At 41.7% G+C, this 24,604-nt stretch overlaps 1 long non-coding RNA gene across 3 annotated transcripts in view; it reads left to right on the top strand.

Annotated features, from left to right (window-relative positions):
- Positions 1 to 24,604, top strand: part of LOC142059673 (uncharacterized) — a 122,787-nt gene that overhangs the window by 51,286 nt on the left and 46,897 nt on the right. The gene's annotated exons all lie outside the window — the stretch shown is intronic.

Genomic DNA, 24,604 nt, shown 5'->3' with positions numbered 1-24,604 from the left:
GCCAGCAAACTTAATGTTTGCCACAGTTAAAGGGGGTCTTCCAGCAGGAGAGTCAAGGGAATTCTCATGTGCCGTTGGCCATGAAACTTTTTGACTACCCATGGGCAGACCGTCTGTCCGCCAGGTCTCTAAAGCACCTGTTTAGTTTTGGTTTTTAAGTGGTAGATTGACTGCTCTTGAAGACCACTAAGAGATGTCAACAGGAATGAAGCTGGCTTGCACGTTGTCATGAACATCAGTGGGGTGGCATCAGCTGGCAGCAGGCAGGAACCCCAGCCACAGCTTCTGCCGGAGCTTGTGACCTCTGGCTGGTGCAAGAGCAGGGCAAGGGTAAGACCTCGCTCCAGAGCGGGTGTTCGCTTCCTGTTCACAGGCCAGTTTGAATGGGGATTGTAAAACACATGCACACACATGTTATTCCTCTTGGGGCTCGGCTCAGGTTACCCAAGAGATCTTCCATTTTCTTCCTTCCTCCACAAATGCCACTGGAAAGTCACAGAGGCTGTGGAGTTCTCCGCAGAAGTTTTCTGTCTGGGAATTGCATCGTTAAGGCTCGTAGTTCAGCTGACTTCCCGAACATGCTGTATGCCAATCCTTTCTACACAGATTTTTGCTGGGCACGTGCGAGAGAATTACTATGGGAAAGATCTGGAGTTGTTTAGGGGGAGGAATTGATTCCAAATGATGTCTTGCTGTAGCTTTATTGTGTTTTTCAGACAATGAATTAAATACCATCTTCTCCATACTAGGAACTCGGAGACAAAGACTCTCTCTACCTTTTTAATTATCAAAATCGGTGGTTTCTTACTTACTACAAGAAAAACATATGTCCTTGGTTATCTATCTAGGTAATGATTAAGAATGCATGGCTTTGTTTCAGAGTATCTATGTTGGCCACTTTAGGAAGAGGTTTTACGTTCTGAGCCCCTTACGGTTTTCGCAGGATCGTGTACTTAAATGGCTATTCCAAAGTGCAAAAAATCCAGCGTCTAGCACACACTTTTCCAAGATTTTATCTCACTCTTGCAGGAAAATACAATTAGAGGACTATTGAGTGTTCTTCTGTTTGCTTTTTTCATTAAATAAGTTGTCTTTATTAGAATGCCTAATAAAGTGTCTGTGCTAAAGTGGTAAAGCAAGTACTCCATGGACCTTCATCTTCAAGCTAGACCCAACTGATGAAATTACATGTGGTCTAGTATCTACTTTTCGTTACTAGCAGCAGTTTTTTTGCCACTGGAGCAAAAGGGCATCTAACAGATTAAGCAAGATTTTCTTTAAAGGTGCTAGTCTTTTCCTGTTATGATAGGGAAGAAATTAAAAGGAAGAGGAAAGTAATTGAAAGGTTTTAATTCCTGAGAATTTTAAAAATTTATTATATTGATTAACAAAATTGCTGCATCTTATGACAGAAACTTTTTAGAAGAAGGCAGTAATTGTAATTAATTTTTAGTCTGTGCCACATATTTGATGATAGCTCTGATTCATGCTATTATATTCTCTCTTCCTTCACCCACAGCAAAACAAATTTAATTTGATTCATACCCTTAAAAAAAAAAAGGCAAAATTACTCACATGGTTATGATTCAGCTCTTGGCATAAAACCCTGTCCTCCTCCATCCTCCCCTTCTCCCACCCAAACCACCCCCACCCTCACCCACTGTATATTTATGTCACTGTAGTCTGAAAAAGTGGAGTAGCTCTTTAAAAACAGAGAAAATGAAATCCTTCTTCAAGCTGCCGTATTACTTACGTTGATGTGAGTCTAATAAGACTTCCTTTTCATGAGTGGTATGGAGGCAGCAGCAGTACTCTGTTTTTCATGTTACTTTTAGAGACAACAGTACTGCATTGGTCTTGAGATGTGTTTGCTTTTAGCAGTTTAGCAAAGCTGCAGCAAATGATGCTAAAATTGCTCAAGTTCTTGAATCCATGAGCCTGTCTTTCAAAAAAAAAAAAAAAGAAAAAAGATTTTTGAGGAAACCGTATATAGGGACTCTTGTTGACATGGAATGCCAGAAGAGTTTAGTATTATTTTTGTCTTTTTCTTAATTAGTCTTAATGATCTCATTTTTAGACCTTAACAAGCTTTTCCACAAGAAGAGATAAAAGCTGCACTGCTTTCATTATACAAATTTATGGCAGTGTGTCCTGTTTCCTACGGCTTGTGTCAGATACCTCTTTGTGTGGGTGATGGCAACCTTCTGTCTTCACCTACCGCTGGAAGTATGAATTTTATTGTTCAGCTTGTCACTGTATCTGACAAGCCATAGTTCCTAAGAGCTGAAGGCTGAACACAGCTCAAGTTCTGTGATCAGACACTAGAAGCATTCAAAGGAGATGTATTATACATGAAAAAGAGATGTTTATGGAGATCTGGTATGTAGAGGTGATGCAGTCCAACAATGCCAGTGGAAATTAGAAGCAGCTCGGTGCCTCTGAAAGTTGACATGTGTGTTTATGCATATAACACTGAGCACAGAGGACTTAGTGCACACTGATGCTATGAATCAGTCACACTGGGTACCACAACTTGTATAAGTTGGTGGGAAAGTGTATTTTTAACAAAGCACGCTAACGCAGCATTTCCACTTTTACTAAAAGAGACAAAGGTGGTATCTTAAGGGTAGATATCAAAGGGGATTTAATAAAACAGATTCTGAGAGCCTGTATCACTTGTTTACCCAGAAAAGATTAACTTACTAGTTAAATGATGCATGTTTCATTAGCTTTGTGCTTACAAGCTTTACTTTTTCAATAAAGGCAAGAGATGTTCCAAGAAAAGGAGAGGGGATCTATGGGGGAGGAAAGAGAAAATTCATTTCTTCCTCCTCTCCCTAACATCCTCTGCTTCTGTACAGGTACTATAAGGAAACTATGGACATATACACACACATCTGTGTGTGTCACACATTCTGTGACCATGCACCTAGTTCACACGTCCCCGTGATGCTGGGTGCTCCCCTGTGGGCTGGGCTCTTCCCCTCCGGCAGAGGAGGGCCTTCAGTGGAATTAGCATTAAGGGTGGTGTCAGTTTACTGCAGAGCTCGCTCCCTTCATGGGGCTCTGAAACATTGACTGGATCAGGCTCTCTTCCCTGTGTCATCAACGGGGTGGCCCCTGAATCAGATACCAATGATGAGCATCTTAAAAGGAATCAGGCAATTTGCCCCTCTTGTTTGGACCAAGACACAAAGGTGAGAAAGTCAAAGGGAAAAATAGGGAAACTTCCCTGTTGGGAGAAGAGAACTGCTGAGTACAGGAGGAAACAGGCTCTGCTGGAACAATAAAGAAAAACAGGTCTACTGAGGAAATAGCCAACAGAGAAAAACGTAGGAGAATAGGTGGGCGCTTTTGTCTGCGAGGGTGCACAGAGTACGATGAAGGGAACGGTGCCTTTCCTCTCACATTGCTTGTTCTCCCCCTTCCTGGCCTAATTGGGTTTCTGTGTTAAAATGAAGTACCCCTCTCCCAGAAAGTACAGGTGACAGAATCCAGCTGACCTTCAGTCACGCTTGTGTAGCCGAGTTGCTGAAATTAGACCACTGCTGCCAGCAATTCAGTGATGCGCCTTTCTGTGTTCTTTTTCTGCAGTAGGACAAAAGTCTCAGCCTCTGACCCTAATCCCTCTAACAAAAGCTAAAATGCTGTCTCCGTAAAATATACTGACTTTACCCAAAAAATCTTTTTGAACAATGAGGTCAACAGTGCAAGCACATCTCTTCCCATTAGACACCAGCTGCTATCATTTTTGACTGTTATGTTTTAGCCATGTAGAAGGTGACTGCAGATCATCCAGCTCAGCACTGGGTTGGAACGAGATGCACGGTGTGCTCCAGGAGGTGCGGCGTGCAACAGGGAGCCAAGGGCTCCTTAGGTGCAACCCAGCCCCTGATGGAATCTTCTGTGATGTTGGTTGAGTCATTTTAAGTATTCCTGGCCTCTGTTTTCTCATTTTCTAAAGGAGACTAAAGTCTACCATTTCAGAGGGATATTATGAGGATTTACCTTAAAATGTACTTCTGATGTATTTATAATGGTTAATCAGCTTTTCCATTATGGAGTACTTATGTTATTTGGCTGGCTTCAGCCGCACGAATTCACACAAATGCTATACATAGAATACTTTGGTGGAATATTTAGTGTTTGGCTCATCTGAGTCATGGTTTCCATTCAAAAAGAACCGTAAAATAATTTGATTGTTTTAACCTGCAATATTTTCATTAAGAACCTCATAATAAATGCTTTGGGAAGAAGTCAGACACGAGGCATGATAAAATCATTAGGCTTAAATATCTCATCAGCATCGAAGGCAGATATGACTTCTGTCTACCAACAAGCTGCAGAATGGCAGATTGAGGGCATTTGTGGTATAGCACAGGAAAAGGAAAAGAACTGTTTTAGCAAAGAGAAGACAATGCTGATCATTTGATGTTGTGCCAACAGCTGGCCCCAAATAAGTTTAGGATGGAAATTTTGAAAAAAATAAAAATTAAAAAAAAACATTCGAAACGATCAGAAGCAACTTCTGGAACAACCTTCCAGTTGCAGGTGCTGAGGAGAAGCTGCAGCTTTTCTCAAGATGGGGATACGGTCATGTTCAAAAAGTCATCTGAGAGGTGTTGGCTGGTTTGCTTTCCAGTCCCTAATCTCTTCAGCTACACTTGTTGCCCTTGGTCTCTTCTTCAATTCTGTTATCTGTCGTTAAGCTTCCAATAAGAGTGGGCAGTTCATTTCCCATTTTTTATGTTACTAGAAAAGCCGTGGCCATTTTGAGAGAGATGTATTCACTGTCCCTCAAGAAGATGGAAGATGTAACTCTCCATAAGCTAACCTGGCTATCTGTTGCTTAAAACCACTTACAGGCTTAATGCTCGTGACAGGATAAAGACTATAATTTCAAGGTATTCTGATATCTTTATTCTGATCAAGTCACTTTAATCAAAGATAAAAAATACCACATGAAGGTTAAAACATACAATCATTTTGATTAAAAAAAGAAATGCAACAGATGAAAAACCAATACTGAGTTTTATAGGCACACAGTACGAGTGTGAAATTTTTATTAGGTCATCTGCCTTTAATTAAACATAACATTTTTTTGTTATCCTCATGCTATTCTAGGATAGGATGTTTTTGTCATTTTATGGTTTCGTTGGGCTACAGAATATTCCAAACAATTTGAAAATGCGGTTAGATTAGTTTTCCCTTGGGTTTGACCTCAGTAAACTTATCTTGCGGTAAAACTAGATTTCTTTGTCATTATTGCATTTGTTACCTCAAGGCCAGTTGTTGCGTGTTTAATAAGTGCAACACGAAAAGTGAGGGTAGGGGGGATTGGGTGTTTTCTGTTCTGTTGGTTTTTTTTCCCCTAGCCCTGGGAGCAGCTTTGAGTCATTCCTCCAAGAGGTCCTACTCCTGTTGCTAAAGAGGGCTGTTGTTCTGTGGAACAGGAGGGTGGGGGAGCGCCGATTTGAGTCATCTTGACTGGTTTGTCCTGGCATACGTTTCCTGCCCATAAATTGGGATTGGCAAGAGCTGTCAGTGGCAGGCAGCCTCGCCGTTGTTCCGGTTTTGCCTCGCATGGCCGTGGCCATGTGTTGTTCGTGGCCACACACGTTTCTTTAGGGTAGGAAAATGGAGGTGAAGCGCAGCTCAGGCAGGCACTGGAGGTGCTCGGAGGCGTTGGCCTGTGTTCCTTGAGGGTTTGCAGGCAGGTGAGCCTTTCAATAATGCTTTTTAAGCGCAAGTCTGTTTCTTCTATGCTATTCACCTCTTCTCGCGGCAATTCCTCAAAATAAAAATGCAAAGCGTTAGTTAGCACAGGCGCATTTTCCTTGCGGGAGTCTTTTTCTGGCACGGAGAGCCGATAATCACTAAGCGTTCAACGCCTTGCAATAATTCCTCTTTTTATTGACTGGCGCGATCTGCTGCACGCAAAAGTTTTTTTCAGAGCGGTGCCGGCGCACACCGGTCACCACCAGCCTTTGCTTTGCAAGCCACGTCCGGCTTATACTTTGGAAAAAAAAAAAAAATTATATATATTTAATAAAGGGGGCTTCTTTCCGCGATGAGGCGGGAGGTGCTGCTTTTGGCTTCCCCCCCCACCCAACCTCCCCCCGCACCATCCAGCGCCTTGGCAGGGGGAAGAGAGCGAGGCAGTGGCCGCGATGGCTGTGTAAACCCAACCTCGGGGGCGAGGATTAAGCCTAATGTGCGCCAGACATTCCTCCCGCGGAGATGCTGGCCGGTGCTGAATGCGGCCGTGTCTGTGTGAGGCGAGGGAGTTTCCTGCTTTAAATCACCAGCAGGCTCCGGCTGGGCGTTCCCGCTCCCGCTCGCTGCCCTTTTTTTTTTTTTTTTTTTTTCTTTTTTTTTTTCCTTCCCCCTCAATGAGTGTCCTTTGTGTAACCCCGCTAATTCAGAAAAATTCTCCGCGGTAATTGGAACTGCCCCGTCACGTGGCTGCCGCCCGCCGATTGGCCCTCCTTAATTGGCGGGTCGCTATAAGAGCGGCCGTGCGGCGGCGGCGGGCGCGCAGCGCCGATCCCGTCCGCTCTCGTCCCCGCCGGGCCCAGCTCGTACGGCCGCCAGGCTCCGGTGGCCGCCGCTCCTCCTCTTCTCTTCCCCCCCCCGCTGGGGGCAGGCTGGCCCGGTGGGGCTCGGGTGGCACGGCGGGCCGCCTGTCATGAGGGAGCGCCGCTCGGCACACGGGTGAGTGGGGAGCGGCGGCGGCGGCCGCTCCGGGGGGGATCGCCCGGCCCGCGCTGGGGTGGCGGAGGGCGGCGGGAGCGGGCTCTGCACCGCGCCTCCGGGAAACGGCGGGGAGCGGGGCTGGGAGGCGAGCGCGCCTTGGCGGTGGGGGGTGTGAGTGAGGGGGGTGCCGGGGGTCTCTGAGCGCTCCCCTCCGCTCCTTCTCCCTCCTTCTGCCGGAGGGGGAAGTTTCTCAGGCGCTTCTCGGAAGCCTGGCTGGATAAAAGCAACTCCAGCACGTGTGGCCGCCACTTCCTTGTCGCGGTGAACTTCTTTCTCCTTCCCTAGAAGGTGTGAGCCCGGGCCGTGGCGCTCGGGTGGGAAATGTCCCCCGTGGGCAGGGGTCGGGGCTCCTGCCCGCGGGGGGAAGGCTGGAGAGGCGGGCTGCGCTCGGTTTGCTTGGCTATTGTTTTTCGTATGTGGAAACCGAAGTGACTTCCAGTCGCTAGCTAGGCACGTTCGTGGCAAAATCGCTGGCTTTCTGCGTGTTAAAACTAGATGTAACTGCCCACGTGCCTGTTACAGCTTTTTTTCTCTAAATGCTTAAGAGGAAATTCAGTAATATACTCCAGAGACGATACTCTCTCCGAGGTAGAAATACAGTGATGTTCAGAACGTTGGTCTTCACTAGGCTCCCGAAAAATAGTGTCATCCTAGAAACTCTAGAGAAACCAAGTTACCGCGTGAGCGCCTATAAAAATGCTTCTTCCAGCTATAGCTGAAGACGATATATTAATTGGTGCTGCAAAAACCGCCTGCAAGTCAGATGGGAAACAGTGGTGCCTGTAATGTATTGTAGACCTTGCATATTGGTCAACAGAGCGGATATATTTCGTGGAAATTGTAACTTGTGTTTCAAATCTGCTGTTAACTTTGTGAGCTTTATTTTTACTTTCTTTTTTGAGCTGTAACTTCTTCAAGATGCATTTAGAATGCACTCTGGTTACAGGTTAAAAGGTGTCATCCGGAGTATGTTCTTTTCAGCTGGTTCTGATGCATGAAATGCTGGTTTTCTTACTCTTAAATCTCTTGCGTTCATCTGTCTCAATTCCCTATATGAAGATTTTTCCAAAAAGGAAAAAAGAAACTAGCTAGCACTGAGATTACAGTTCTGTTATGAAGCTTGTCTTAGTTTTCAAAGGCCTTTCTCTCTTTCCTAATACAATTTTCGGAAGCTCTTTGAACAATGCTGTGTATAAAAATAGAACTCAAGGTTGTTGTGTAGCTAAATTTATTGCAAAAACGAGTAGGAAATGTCTAATAAGAGAAGCAATAAAAAGAATAGATTTTGAGATAAGCATGTCTTCTAGAGGCACTATGCCTCTGCAAATTGGGAAGAGCATAACCCAGCTTCTGCTGTCGGAGCCTCCTTCTTAGCTCAGGTGTGGCTGGGCACCACCTGAGGGAAGGGCTCTGTTTTTGGACTTGAGCAAATGGCTCCGAGGTTCTGGGATTATGGTGGGGCTGGGGAGCAGTTCCCTGCAGCTGGGTACGTTTTTACTTATAGATTTACCAATTAAAATTCCAGAGGAAGAATTCATAAGGTTAGCATTCTTGCCAGAGGTACCCCCGCTCCCTTCCCCCCACTCTCCCAAAAATAAAAAGCACATACTACTCTGCTTAAATAGTCAATGCTTGAAAAAAATGTAACTGTAGTCGATTTGTTGTCTATTAATAAAATGATCAGCCACCTCCCACTGGGGTTCACTCACCTGTTTTGAAATACTTGTATGAGGTGAAAGCTGACTGATTTAAGCAGAAACTGAAATTTCGGGAATTAAATAAACATGTTCCAGTCTAATTCTGTTTAGATCATGTCTGTTACTTGTATTTTGGTTTGTGTCATACTGTTGACTGTTCCAGTTTATTCATTAAAAAAACCTTACGTTTTGTAGTATATGATCTCACACAAAACCACATTTTATGCTTTTTCTGTTAGTACGTTTTTGCTGTCTGATTTTTGTGAGCGTATGTAATGAAAATTTTTGTTCGAACAAGAAAATGCATGGAATTACAAAATGCTGGGGGGACAGAATCTGAAATTAAAACTGGCACAAGTAAATTTTGTTACGTATCATAATGGCTGCTTTTATTAATTACTGAAAGTGGTGGTGCTTGATGACTGATGTAGAGAAGGGCAGACATGAGAAACGCATAAAACTGGCTTGCTTTCTTTACGGTCACAGTTGTAGTCTGCGTCAGCTGGCATCTTAGATGCTGAAAGGGTTACGTGGCTGGATGACCTCTGTCCCTGGCTTATTCAGTTGTTTAGTAGCACTTCAGTGGTGGATGGATTCTGTAAAATATTTTGATTGTGTGGATGGCAAGACATACGTGTGGAGATGCTCGCCTGTGTGATACAATGGTGCTGAATAGTGTTACCCAGAATTGTCAGACAACAGCAAATTCTGGAGTCCGTATTAATTTTGATATTCATAGACAATGTTCTGGTGCATGTCACGCTTCTCTCCTGTCTCACACAGACACGTGCACCCACCTTCTGGATACAGATAGCTTTTTTTCCAACCAAATGGGGTTTTGAGTGAGGGAGATCAGAAATCATTCTTATAGCTACCATAACCTATGGAAACTTCCAATGCCTCAATGCATGGTGTGTGCCCCCCTCTCCCCGTAGCATCTTGAACTAGTCGGATTAGACAGGTCATTTCAATGTCTGAATAGATTACACACACACACACACCCCCACACACACCCCAAGAGAAAAAGTGGCAGTAGGGGATTGCTTTTGGTAGTACTGTGGTTCACTGCATCTTATAACATTACTTCTTCCCCTGCCCAGAAATTGGTTTGGTTTGTTTTTGGATTGGCTGTTATACCTCTAGATAGCCTTAACTTAAGGAAAGCCTTTAGTAGGCAAGGATACTTGTTTCCAGCCTCTGAAGGTATGTTACCTTTTTATACAGGAAAGGGAAGGAGGAGTTGCCCCTTAGTTTACTTATCTTTACTGCAGTTCTCTGAGCAGTAAGATTTTTTCCCATTTATATTCTTCCCATGCTGAGGTTTGAAAACTGGATTCTTTGTGGAAGACATTCTGTATAAATGCAGAAGCATTTTGTTCACTTGTCTGTAACTTTAGCACTGCAGATAGTTTTTGCACCTATACCTGTTAGAAATGTAGTGTAATATGGCTGAAGTAGTTTTTCTGAGGAGGTGATCAGGCTGTTTGGTCTGACTTGGTTTGTTTTATTAAATTACTTATCACAGCAAGAGCTGAGAAGTTGAACTGAAGTCACTTGTTTCCTTGGGAATTGTCAGAAAGAGGGAACACCTCTTAAAATACACGTGTAAGAGATATGGCACATGTATAGGCTTGTGGTAGGCTGTTAATATTACTTTTAATATCTTATTGAAATTTCTCAGCACCAAAGAAAAGTTAAACATAAGCTATTGGATGGGCAGACTGAGGTAGAGTGTACAACTAAATACTTCTGCGCACATGATAAATATAATTATAGCAGCTTCAGTTCATAATGCCAAAACATAATCATCAACTCATTCCTATGAGTATCTTCTATTGCTTATAAAAGCTGATGAGCAGTAAAGATTTAAATAAGTGATTTATTGGTACAAATAGCAATATCTTGGAAGTCCAACAGTCACAGGACAGAAAATTTGCTTTTATGGCCGAGATGGGTGAAGCAAAACTTAAGAATGAATTGACTCAAGAAACCTTACAGAGTAGCTGTGTGGCTTTGAAGTGGATGATGGAGTGATGACCTACAAATGGAAGGTGTGAAAATGAAAGAACTGTATGGCACGTAAGTTCTTTGGACCATCATCCTGCCCAAAGGGTTAGGCTAACTGTAAGCAAAGCCTTGATGCTCTATTTCTGACCTTTTCTTAAAGATATCTGACATGGGCATATTGTACAATTCCCTACAGGAAGGCTTGCTTTCTGTCCGTTTGCCTAACAATAGAGATACTGCCTAACCTGACTACTCCTACTAGTAAGTTTGAACCGCAATATTTACTCGCGAACTGTGTATACCTCCTTTCCATGCTGATATGCTTGTGCACTGTTATATCCCACCACTGTCTCAAAGAACCAGACAACCTTTTGCCTAAATAGAGCTTGGAAAAAGTGGGGCTGGGTATGGCCCACAGGTAGAGCACTGTCTGTCATCTCCAAGAAATTATTCTGTTTCTAGAGAGTCTGATTTCTTTTTAAAGGTGAAAATTTTCATCTCTGACTATAGCGTGTTATCCAACTGTTGCATACATCTAAGTTTGGGGAAGAAGCTGTAGCTATTATTCTTAAAAATATATTGGCACAGCTCATACTATGTATTGTAAGATGGGGTACTGAACTAGGGAAACTGATGAGCTGACAGAATTATTGCCTAGAAACACTGAGCAGGCAGTATTTTTCTGAAATGGCAATACTCGCCTACTTTTTGTATACCCCTGTTCAGATTCTTACCTACTCATAAAATGTGCTTTATTTCTAATGTTCACTCAAGAAATAAAATGTTTTCTAGGCCAGAGTAGTTCTGGATTTTGCTGTCATCTTACTAATCACACTCTGAAGCCATGCTCTTACCCTAGTGTCATATGTGCATAACTTAAAATATTTTTGCGTGACATCCAGCCATGACAAACTCCTGTTAGTGTATACATCCATGCTGATATTTTCTTGGTGTCTCTAAAGATCTTTGTACATGAGGGAGGAAAAAAACCCTTAGTTCTGAATGCATGAATGCTTATTTGTTGTAACAGTACATGCTTGCCTCTAGTACCAGACAGTGATGGAACTCTCCCAGTGAATCTGCAGGTTGGAGTTCTCCTCTGCATAATGTGAAGTTCAAGTCGCAGCTTGAAAGGGTTACGTTGGCCTTCTAATGGTCATTCTAAACTACATCTTTACTCACATGTGCATTAGTGTAGTTATTGTATCTTCAGACTTTTGGGTTCCTTCTTGCCCATTGGCTTGTGCTATTGAGAAGTTATGCTCTGTAATTATTATGTGATGAGATTTATCTGTTTCATAATCATCTTGAACCAGATGTTTCACTTTTCTTCACCGTCGGAAATATCTACTATAAATAGGTGCGTAGTGCTGTGCAGTTTTGTAGCTGTCTTGGTCATGGTGAAATTGTGTGTTTATAAATCAGTGCTCATTTTAAGAGCAACATCTGGTCTAAATTTTGCAGCCAGCTGTTCACACCTTAAGGAAAATGTCACAGGTCTGGATGACTTGTGAATAATTAAATATTTGTATTTTACTAATCTTTCACTGCCCTTGCCTAACAAGTGTGTGTTGGGCAATAAACATGAAATGGCTTCTATTAGTAAATGTTGTCTGTATCTTCACTGAAAATACTTAAGAGTAGTTGTGGTTTTGAGGGGCCTGTTTTGCTTTGTCTTTTTAATTTGTAGTGGGGGGGAACAGATGTTAAACAAAACCCTGAATAACACCATTGAAAATATTTAAAAGAATGTACTTACACTTTTATAGTGTTTGTACACAATCTCGCTTCAAATTTCAGGCTTAGCTAAAAGGTATGATATTGTGATAGGAAGGTTCAGCACTTGGAGGTGTGCTTTGCAGAATGGGATTTGAATGCTTTGAATGGGAGATGATCATGTGAGTACAAACACATGGTAACATTCCTCTCTCTGCATAAAAAGAGATGTTTACCAGTATCCACCTGCAAGCACAAAGAAGTAGTTTGTGTGCGAGCAAATTGGCAAAAAAAGAAGGAAAAATTCAGGAATGTGATGAGATGGGATACTTGACCATCCTGATTGTTTCAGAAGGCATCTAAACAAATAAAAAATAGTTGAGTATTTGGTCTTTTTTGAGCTGTTTCCTTAAATCAGTTAACACATGGGAAGAATAAACTTTCAGGCAAATCTTGCAAATTGGCAAAGTTCTAACCAAATTCACTACTTGGTAAGATGACAACCTTTGTGTGGGGGAGATACTCAACAAGTGTTTAACTCTTCAAATCTATGGCCTTAGTTAAGTTTCTCAATGAATTCATGAGAGGTATAATACGCAAATACTCATCATTAATGGCTACATTTGTAGTACCACTAATCACTTATCAGTGCATAATTCTGTCTAAATTAGTTGAATATGTCTCTTCAAAAGCTTGAGGGTATTTCTTCAGGTGCTTGATAAAGCACTGACTTCTCAGTAAGTAAATGAGAGTAATAGTGTCTTGCTGGATACTGTTTGTGCTTTGAGTGTGTGTGCTAGTAGTAATCCGGTTGCACTGTGGTTACTAATGAGCCTCAAAAATGAAGTCTGCACTTGACATAGTCCCTAGTGAATGAAAAAAATTTATCATCAATAAGTGGCGCTTCCAGCTTACCTCCTAACAATAGCAAAAGTGGCCTTCAGGGTGCCAGCTCCCTAAACGGGCAGGTATTTTGTCGTACGAAATGACATGTGGGCGAAGTGCCTGATGTGCCTGGTGGGGTTTGGCAGGCAGCAGCTGAAGGAGGCATGCTGCGGCATGGGCTGCTGCAGCTGAGCTGGAGCCCTGGCTGGGAGAGCTCTGCCCCTCTGCTGAAATTCCTCAGGGGGAGGAAGGAGTGGACGGGAGGCCTCCCTCCCCACAAGCAGCTGTGGAATGAGAATGAAATCCAATGTTTATTCTTTCTTCCGGAAACTATAGGAAACATAGCGCTCATGTAAGTTGCATAATAGTATTTGCAGTTGTGATAAGGGAGAGCCTGAGTAGGGTGCGAGGAAAGCGAGGTGTTACTCTGATGCCCTCAGAGGGGGATGGACGGGGACGGGGACACACGGGATGGGACGGGACAACTGCAGCACGGGCTATGAAAGTATTAAACTGCTTTATTGGGGAACTGCCCTGATCCTTGCTTAAGGGAATTTTCCTTCTGGTTTCTGAGCATCCTTAAAAGGTTTTTGACCTTTGGTTAGTAGGTGCTAGCTAAAGCATGCTGCAATGCAGTGTCGTTAACACTTGGGAGTAACTGTTAGTGTAAGTAGGCAAGAGGATGTGCCCTGTGGCTGGGGTGAGGAACTGGAAGTCAAGTGACTGGTTTGTTTCCACTCTGCTGCTGCTCTGCTGCCTAGTGTAGGCAATGGTTTGGTGGAAGTTGTCTTTGATTTTTTTTTTTTTTTGTTCCATTTTCTTCTAAGGGGAGTTGCTCATTAGAATGCTATTAGTTGTCCTGTCTCCTTCACTGTTGTCAGCTCCAGGAGTCTAGCTCTGCTTTGTGATGCTTGAATGTCTTGAGAGGTTGAAATGATTGATGATACCACGTGTAGAACAGAAAAATGGTACCCTTGGTCAAACAGGTGCAAAATGAGAGAGAATCTTAATAGCATGGATTTTGCTGGGCGATTACCTGCCTTTCTGGAACTGCTTAGAAACTTAGTTGAGGAATATCAAACAGGTCTCATAAGACCTTCTGTAATACAGCAGCTGGAGAGAGCTTCTCCAGCTCTGTCTGAAATCCATGTGTATTCTTTGTGAAAGCGTGCTGATGTCAGGATGATGCTCAAAGTTGCAACTGCCTTCCTGGCTTTGTTCAGCCATTTTCAGTTGGTAGAGTGATGGGGAGGAATAGTTCACTTCTGAATGTGAAAGGTGATGTCTTCTAGCAGTTACACTTGTAATAGCAGCAAGGCTACTGTAGGAGACACCTTTATGTAATAAAAACTGAAATGTACCACTTGTTTGTTATTGCACAAAAGAAACCTCTTATGACTGTTAGCCTATCTAGATGTCTCTTTCTTGGAAATGATGTATTTTAGTAGCACTGTAACATAGCAAAAATTCCTCTGAAAGATATGTGGATCATATAGCAGAAAATGAGTACAGAAGGTGCCATTACATTTGAATAAGAAACCTCTAATTACCTCTTAACTGTGAAGTACCATGGCACATCTTGCTCTCCTTTTAGTCACAGAACACATCTGCTAGATTATCTGATCTGTTAGAGAGGAAAAAAGCTGTATTGACAAGCAGAGTGCTGTATTTTCCCCAGGAGTTTCCACCCAAAGAGTTGCTTGTTGTAGCCAGAATGCCCCTTAATCGTATGTAAATTCAGTGATTATGACTGGTTTGCCTTGGGTACTTCCAATATACTTTTGCTGCCTGATAAACTGGCCTACTGGAACTTTCTAACTTCTTGGCTGAGGTTGAGAGTATGTAATTCTGTGGTGGAGGAGCAGTATGCAATGCAATACCGCATAAGTACACATCAATTAAAAAATGCCTAGATATGGGCAGGGAAGCTTAGTCAAATACTCCTTGGCGGGGGGGTGTGTGTGTGTGTGTGTGTGTGTGTAAAAACAAAACACTTATATGTTGCAGATAAACCTGCTGCTTCGTGACACCTGGGGAGCCAAAACCATTGGGAGAACTATTTCTGGGATGTCAGGTTAACCTTTCTTAATGGGTTGCATTCAGAAGCCCAGTTAGGTATGAGCAGCAAAGGTGGTAATGGATATCCTCAGCAGTGTAGTTCTGTAGTCACACCAAAGGTGTTTTCTTCCTGGAATCCCCAGCACTTACCTTCCCTAAATTTTTTGGTGCAGAGTTGCTTCTTTGGTATCTTGTGCTTCTATGTGAAATCTTTATGGAATTCAGGGACACATCTTTATGCTTCTGGGATGTGCTGATAATCAAAAATTGTTAAAGAACTTGCTTAGCAGACACCTTGATTTAAAAACAACACACCCACTTCATTGTGATGCTATTCAGGGAAATGATTCAGTGCAGTTTCGGTGGGTTTAAACAATGGCTTAGTGGCACACCTATTTTGTAGAAAGCTGACTTTTTAAATGGGATGCCTGTTTTCTGCAAGTCTATACATAGCTAACAACCGCAAGGTGATACTTCGTAGTATACATGTCCTTTACAGAGCCTCCTGTGCTGCCTACTGTTTTCCCATGCACTGAAGGTTGCCAAGTGAATTGGAAATATTGGAATGATTTGTTGGATCCTTCAAACTTGACTTTCAGAACTGTTTTATCTTGCAGTAAAACCTAACTAGGAATGAGTTGATTCACTCACAGTATGTACAGTCAAGTCTGTTTAAAATTATACACTTGGGGTTTTTTGCACTCTACACGCATTTTGTAATAGCATGCTAGCTCATTTATCTTTATCTTTTTTGTTCATGGCCAGTTTGAGTTGCAAATAGTAAAATACACTGCGGAGAGCTCATGGTCTTGCTCAACTCCGTCTTCAGTTCTGTGTATAAATTTGTGTTCAGAAACAGAAATAGCAGAGTTGGCACTGACAGCGAGTGGCAGCCTGAAGCAATAGAGATGCGTTGTGAGCACACCTTCATGCAGAGTGTTGTCATGTTGATACAAAATGCCTAACTGAAATCTCTCAAATACAATGTGAGTTTTGACTGCTGTATCCCAGCCCGCGTGCATCTCGGGCACACATCTGAGAGTGACTGTGCAGTGGATGGGTACTGTACAAATGAGTCAGTTCCTGTTCCTTTGGCTGAAGCTTCGTTAGGAGTTCTCAAAAAAGTATTTCAGAATGTGGATGTGGTCAACATAGTCATTTTCCAGGCATTTTAAAGGAAACCCACATCAACTGTGAAAGTGAACTTTGAACTCCTCTGCCCTGCCACTAACAGAACTCGAGCAGCACTGGATGAGAATACTTGTTTGCTTCAGTCTGTCTTCCCTTGCAGTTTGCAATTCTTGCCCTTGAGATTAAGTGCTCAGTTACTTTTCAGGAGGATTTCCAATGATGTGTATACATATGACTGATTCACTACTCCACTGGTGGTGTGTCAGATAGACATGTAGTTGGAAACAGCTTCTGACAAACTTCAGGCCACATCTAATTGTTCAGCATACTTAAGTAATACTGAAAGCCGTCAAAACCACTAGACCCTTATAGTGTTATTTCCCAGTTATTATGGCAAGATGTGGTACAAAACACTTTACTTGTACTGCACCTCCTAGGATTTAATATGTAGCTTTGGCTGAGTATGTTCTCTTGAAGGCATCAATTATTAAAAGGGGGTCTCTTTTTTTGAGATGTCAGATTACTTTCACTGAAAATGTTTGTCTCTGAATCTTTGCATATATTTACAATGGCTTATTTTTAAACAACTTTACCATAGTCTTACTGACTTATGTAGTGGATTTTTTTGTACATGTAGTACTTGTGATTATGCATGCATTATGCAAGCTATGAATATACCAGGATCTAGGCTCTGAATGGCGTTATCTCCAAAATGACTGTTTTAATACACTTCCTCTAGTTATTGATAATATGCAACTCTGCCATCTAATTGTTATCTTGTACTGATGTTTGTATTCGTACAGCACACTGGATTTCCCCATTGGTTACCCAGTGATGCTGTGTGAGGCATTCTGCCAACAACAGGGAGATGTTTCCCCTGAAAGCCTTTAGAAGGCTACTACAGTGGGATGGTAAAAGAAGTCACCAAATGGCAACATGCACTTCACTTATAAGAAAATGGTACTATGCAGATGATGGGAAAATGTTTTGAAAGTGTGTTGGAAAGCATAACTCCCAGGTCCCTTGCCTGGAAAACTATTATATACAGTGCTAACTGTGCTGTATAGGTACAAAACCACTAGAGTGGAAAAGCTGTGTTAACCATACTCTAAAGGTTGTAAATGAGTGACTCTGCTTTATTAGTAAGGTGTTCAGCCTTCCTTAGTGTTTTCAAAGGGGGGGGGGGAAGGAATTGTTTCATGCCTTACTTAACACGTTCACAACAGTAGTTGTGAATACCTTGCAGGCAGAGATAAAATAAGACTTCAACTGAAGCTGATCATGCCATTAGCAGACAGAATGGAAAGTCAAGAGTGCCTGTCATCCTTGCTGCCTCTCAGAAATGTTCATGTGCATGTTTTTGTTTTGGGCTTCTCCCCTCACCTTTAGAAAAGAGTGAAGATTAATGGGACTGGCTATTTGATAGGGGTTCCTGTGTTACTGCTGTGCATTTCAAAACATCAGGTGTATCTAGACTTTACCAAATGGTTTATTGGGACAAGTCTACCTAGTGTTTTTAAAATATGCTTTAATAATAATTAGAATTTTAAACTGCTGTTATACTACAAAGCATATTTCCTTTTTCTTCTATTATCTGGTATTAAGAATGAAAGTATACAGTGTGAGGTCTGAATTTAGTATGGCCATGTTTAAGTTTTCTTAATGTCATCTTGACCTGTAATAGGAATCTAGTTCTAAAGGTTTTGCTTCAAAGATTAAATTTAATTGAAGTAATGGGGCTGACACATTCCTGACTGTTGTGCAGTTTATTTTGCAATGAATGTAACTTTCCTTCTTCAGGTAACCTTGCTTTTAGATAAACTCCTTTACTGTGAATGAATATAGAACACTGCCACTTATCTTCTGTGCTTACTACAGAGATTCCTACTGAATTTTGTTGCGGTTTTTTTAAACAAATGAAAATGTATACTGACATACTTGTGTCAGTATGTCCTGTGGGGTAGAGAGATGGAGACTGCCTTACTCATTAAACCACCTCTGTTCTGAAGTGCAATCTTCATTCACAATAGTGATGCAAATATGCATGTGAAATGGTTGGTCTGTGTCCTCTGCTTGCTGGTTCATACCAACTCTTATGTTGGTTTTGAGTTTTGTGCTTTTGACATGTTTATAGTGTTCAGATGGACAACAGGTTTTTGGTTTGGTTGGTCATCCTTTCTGTCCTGCCTGGATGCCTAGTCTTTGAACCTCTGCATTTAGAGTATATTCGGCATTCATTCCTTCATGCTGTATCTTTAGTAATAAAAAACCCTTTTGGGTAGGAAGTTATTGAGTTGGAGTAGGCCTGGTTCCAAAAGGCTTTCGTGTTTACTCTAATGTACTGTGGATAATGCAGCTACTCGAATACCGTAAAAATGCTTGGAATAAAGAAACAGTGCAACAGAACTCATAAAACTTCCGGGAGGAATACCTAGGACTTGCTCATGCTCTGCAATGGCAGTCTTAAAAGTAGGAATAGATAATACTTGCATTTAAGATAAGATGCCCTATTAAGCAGCTGAATTTATTGATGACGAATGAGTGGGCATTGCAGTAAATCAAACTGGATGAAATAAACCAGGAATAGTCTGTGTTTCTACAACATAGCCTGTAGTCACATTCTGGCTTGAGTTGCTTTTTATTCAAGTATATGTTAGGAACCAGGAATAATGGCTTCTCAGTGGAGTTCTCCACTTGGAAACTGAAATCTCTTGTGTATATCATGGGCACTTCACAGACCGTTGAGGTAGTGCTTATTTGGACCAGGTTGGGAGTCCTCATGAGAAGATCCAGTTAAGATCTGTTGTTGTAATGCAGTGTTCGTAAGTCTTGAAGAGCTGCTCAAACTGCAGAATTGCTTTAATCCCTGTCCACCACTACACACTGTAGTTGCAGAGTGTTAATTTAAAAGTTTTGGTAGCAGGTATTGCTTAATATACATCTCAAAACTGAGACCACCTTGTGATTGATGTAGTCTACTGTTCTGTCATAACCTGAACCTATTAGTAATCTGTACAAGACTAAATGTTACTGATATTTTTGTACTATTCAGGATTTCCCTTCAAGAGTCCTTCAATACCTTTCCTTTCAGTACCTGCTGGTATTATTCTTTTCTCAGTATTGTGAAATTCCTGTCACCATAGTCTCTGCTTGCCCTGAATAAATTTGTCCTCATTCTAAGATCACTTTAGTGAAGGACGATATTACATCCACAACAGACAAGTTGGAAGCAGTTTTGAATCTCTGAATATTCCTGAGATTCTTGAGGTATCCCATGAATTGGATACTCAAGTGAGCTACTTTGTGGTTCTTGCCAGTTAAATTTTACACAACAATAGTCCTTGGCTAATTTTTATCTTTTTCTTGGAGGTGATCTAAAAACAGTGCATGTTATGGAAGAACTTAGATGATCATCCTGGCAAGATTCTGAGCAGGTAAAACAGCCTGGGGTCTGTATCTACTGTGGGAGAAGATGCTTTTCCAGCTGGCGCCTCCCCTGTTCTGCCCATGGTAGTTATCGCTTGCACAAAATATTTCCACAGGTTCACTCTTCTCTTCCAGGTTCCATATTTCTCTTTTTGAGAGAAGGATAAAGTAAAAGTTAAATTCTCTTCCTACAATGTGGTCACAGTCCCAGATCCAAATAGGTCTTTCTGCTTAAATACTTAAAGGTACAGTAGTACCGACAGACATCTCTCTCCCCTGCCAATGCACTTGTTTGTCCATGTTTACCTAATCTCATCAATCCAGTGCAAGCGTGTGTGTGTGTATATATGGAGAGGGGGCAGGGGACCTTCATTTAAATGGTTGTTTCAGTAAGACAATCTTGTTTCCCTGTGGACCCTCTGTATTTTAAAACCCCTCAGCTGGTAAAATTGTAAAGCTAGATCTGTGTGACGACTTCTGCAATATGCCTGGGAGTACCAGTCTGGAGTAAGAAATTCAGTGTCTTTAAAAGCATTTATCAGCTTTGCCACTGTGTCCTTTACACGTCACTATTTCTGCTTTCTGAAAGTTATATACAGAATATTGCCTAGCTAGAGCTGTGTGAATTGGTGTTTGTAATCTGCGTGCTATTTGCTGGTGTGAATTACTTCAGACTTCATATCAGTAAATATTAGCCCTGGTTCTGTAGAATAGATGTCTATTGTGGGAGCTTCTTAGTACATTGTACCTGTTGCTTTTCTGCTGGGCGTATTTCTCTTCACCATTTATAGTCTAAAGGAAGCAAAGTCATGTGAGCTGTGGGATAAACACAGTCATTTAGGTCTCTGTGGCATAGTAGCGTGCTGTTGTCATGTGATAATCTTCAGGCAAGATGAAGTGTGTCCCTGGCTTTCAGATTTCTCTTGTAAAGATTTGTTAACACTTAAAGAATTGTGATCCTTATTTTTTGTTGTTGTGAGGCGCTTCATCTTCTAAATAATTTGGAGAATACTTATCTAGGATACCATTCTGGTCTAATTTTGAATTTTCAGGGGATCTTAACTGCATCTGGGAATTATGTTCAGATTTCCAGGTTTCTGAGGGCTTTAATACTCGCTAATGATTTTTTAGATGTCCACCTTAACGCTGCTTAAGATCTATGTTTTTGTTGAAGTTGTGGGCCCTGCCTTTTCTTAATTTATATGTGGATACTGTAACACTCAGACCTTCCTACATGTGTAACTTGTCCCTTATGTTTCCAGAGTAAAGCTTGCTGCTGCATAAAATAGGTTGTGAGACATCTTGGGTGGATTTGTTCTCCTTTTTGTTGGGACGGTTCTAGCATTTACCAGGCGAAGGAAGGTAGCTGTTACTATACTGCATGTCTCAGAGGGAGAAAGTGAGTCCCTCTGAGTCTTAAGGCAAAACAATGCCCAAAGCATGCATGTTGTCCAGGTTCCTCATCTTAAAGGCTTATACGTAATTAGTCTAAAACTCATATCTAGGCAGTCATTGTATCTTCATTCCTCAGCTTACCCAGACCCACTTGCAGAGGGCAGAGTTCCCTACAGAATAGTAAGATCATCAGAAACAGTTTAAGCTTACAGCATAAATGTGGTAACCTTCATATTGTACTTGGCTGAAAGTGGGTTGTGGGGTGTGTTTACTCCCCCGGGTGAGTTCACTGCACAGGAAAGGAATTAGGAGGAGAGGGTAGGGAAGAGGACAGTAAATGAATTTATAGTCACCACGCTCTTATTATGTATTAGGGTGTGATACAGGACCAGGTGGCTTTGTAGCATCATCTCCATAATTGAATAATCAAGTGCCTTATATTGCAAAGTTCAAGTAACACATGAACGCTGTTCTTCTCTGAAGTAAGTACTAACTGCACTTGGAAGAGTAATTATCTTTAAAGTAGGTGCTTGAGGAGTATACAGGAGGATTGCACTGTCAGTGCTGGGAATTGGTCTTGGGAATTGTTGCCACTCGGCTTGTTACCTGACTTCTGGATCAAACTTGTCTCATCCCTGACATGCTTTCACTTATTTGCTAGGCTGCCATTTCACATTGATATTTTATTTCCCTGGTATTCTCTGCACATAGGTATCTACCATAAGTAAATGAGAGTGTTACTAAAGATGAGGGCCCCTATTTTCCACACAGACTGAGTGCTATGCAAGCTTGAACTGCATGGTAGCTTGAATTGAATTGCATAGTAAGGACGTAGCAGGGCTTTTAGAGCCCAGCCACCAAAGATTGTACTGTAGGTGTATTGAGAGGCTTGTTTGAGTAACTGTAGCCAGCATCAGAATTTAGTAGCATTTAGTCTTAATCTCAAATGATCGTAGCTTCACTAAAGATAGCGTTCTGTGCTTAACCCATTTAATTTCTACTCACATTTTAGTTGGAGTGCTAGCCAAATTGTTACTATTCGGCATGCTGGGGGTGTGCTGTTGCAAGGTGCCTGCATGCTGTTTAGAAAAAAAAATAAAGCTAGCTAAAGAGCTGATAAAGTAATTCTCTGACACTTTTTGAATCTTGCTTAGCATCTCTACTACAGCAATGTTGATATGCTGTGAGCACCAACTATTTGCCTCTTAAATGGCTGCGTGGGCCTCTTCCACATATGCACTATACCCTGATGTATGCCCATAATACGCGTACGCAGTAAGTCTGGCAGACCTATTGCACAGGCACGGGGGTTGCTGACAGCCTGTGACTCATGTCCTGCACAGGTCTGAGTTAAAGAGAGGACCCAGGGGTGCACGGGTGGTAGCAGGAGTGTGGTGGTTTGTTTTGTTTGGGTTTTTTCTTGCTTTTGTCTTCCCATTCCTTTTCTGCTTTGGCAATCTCCTGCCTCAGACTTAGAAATGCTGGTGTTGTGTCTGCGCAAGCACATCCAGCTGTAGGTGTTTCTGTAACACCATTAATATACAGAAAGCTACCTTCTGTATGTCCTGTAAAGAACTGAGCTGGAATCCTCTGGCAAGGTGTTTGTTTAACACCATGGACATAAACAAAAATTTCACTGGCACTGTTTGCTGTCTGTATATAAAATTACCTTACTGCTCATAAAATTGATTTGGTGAATAAGTTAATTCAGTTTCTCATAACGTATTGCTACCCAGTGGACAGTTACAGCACAGTGGAGTATGAACACTTACTAACAATAGCTGACAGCTGAGTGCTACTTGCTTGCAGAACAGCATTATAGAAAGGAAGTCCATTAGTTCTTAGCGTACAGAAGCCTCTAGCTTAGGAACCTTAACTTGTGCTTATAATAGTCCATGGCAGCTTTGTGCCACTCTGCAAAGTTGTAGGCTCAGTTATTCATTATTCCATCAACTTCAGTGTACAGTTTACTTAACTCCATATCAAACCCATTTTACTTATGCCTATATAACTTATTTTGAGTTGATTTCCAGGTGGGATTTTTGCATGTTAGAATAAATAATAATTTACGGCCTCCTGTATGGTTTTTTACAGCTAAGCCAGTTTCTTATCTATTGGTATCAAATCCTTCAAAGACTATGTCTGTGAAGTCAGCTCAAAAATAGGTCCTGGTTAAAGGTAACCGTGTTTGCATTTATCAGCAATTAAGTTCTAAAAACAAGCTAGTTAGTTGGCTTCTGAGAATGCAAGTGGTTTTGCCTTTAGGAAGTTGTTTTAGAAGGCCAAGCCAACTCTCTGCCTCCCTAGACTTGCCCATACTAGTGTTCTCTGGCAAAGCAATTTAAAAAAAAATGTCTTGGGCAGGATTTTCATAAATCTACTCAGCCCAATCAGGAGCTTCACTTAATGGAGCAATGTATAAATAGTGCGGAGAGTCAAGTGACCATCAGCTGGTCTGAATGGGTTTGACCACTACAGTCACAGGGTCTGAGGTATGCAGGAGCTGGGATCACTGAAAACATGCTTTGCTGCAGAGATATCCTGGCTCTGGCATAATTATGTAATTGCAGAGGAATTCATGTGTGTAAGAATGTGTTTTAATTGGACACCTGTATTTAATGTTGGTTTCACCCTCTGTATCATTACACTGGGCTTTAAAAAAAAGTTACTGCTTTGGTTAACTTTCCCATTTCATTAGTGCCTATTGCAGTGCATAGCTGAACTCCACAATTATGCATTTACTTTATGAAGTGTATGCCTACTTGGTTGAAACAATGCACTGATCTGTTTTACTGAATTGAGAACTTAAGATATAATGGCTCTTTGCCGAAGTTCATATTAGGTAATTAGAAGTTCTTGCCATGCTTGGTAAATACCGAAATTCCATTGTATTGTGCATTAAGCATGGAGAAGTATTTCTGCAACTGCAGTGCCAGTGCACTGAAACAAGCGTTTTGGCTGTCCCTGGTGATGGCTTTAACTCTCAGTGAAACTGTCAACTCTGAACTTGCAGAGATGCTGGCTTGCTTTCTTTTTGGGAAGCTGCCGAAGCCAATATCCAGGTAATGACTTCTTTATTGAAAGCATCCCCCTGCCCCACTTATAAATATCAGAATGTGGATTCTAAGCGAACTAGTAAAGTGGCGCTTATTTCTTTGTGTTCAGTTCACTTGACACCTGTGGCAGCACTGTCCAGAACAAAAAACTTTACCAAACTTAATGGGAAGAACTATTGTTCAAACCTAAGTAATGAGCATTAACAGTCTTCCTTACCCACCTTTCTCGGTCTTCATAGTGAATAGCTTTTCCCCCTTTTCATTTCAGATTTTAATGCTTGTCAGTGCCATCCTATCCTTGTAATGTATTAGCCCATGATGTGATTCTCTCCCATAGCAAAGCTGGTTGATGAGGACCTGTTTGTTCTCTTTCCTGTCAATTCAACAGCTAGGCCTTTGGTTAAAAAAAGAGTTATTGGCTTTTTTTCAAAGTGGAAACAGTACAACAGTGTATGTCTTGGTTAAGCTTTCTTGTCT

The sequence above is a fragment of the Phalacrocorax aristotelis genome, chromosome 1 (genome assembly GCF_949628215.1).
Source record: "Phalacrocorax aristotelis chromosome 1, bGulAri2.1, whole genome shotgun sequence".
Classification (NCBI taxonomy): Eukaryota; Metazoa; Chordata; class Aves; order Suliformes; family Phalacrocoracidae; genus Phalacrocorax; species Phalacrocorax aristotelis.
The sequence above is the reverse complement of the archived record's forward strand: the minus strand, read 5'-3'. Positions and strand labels throughout refer to the sequence as shown.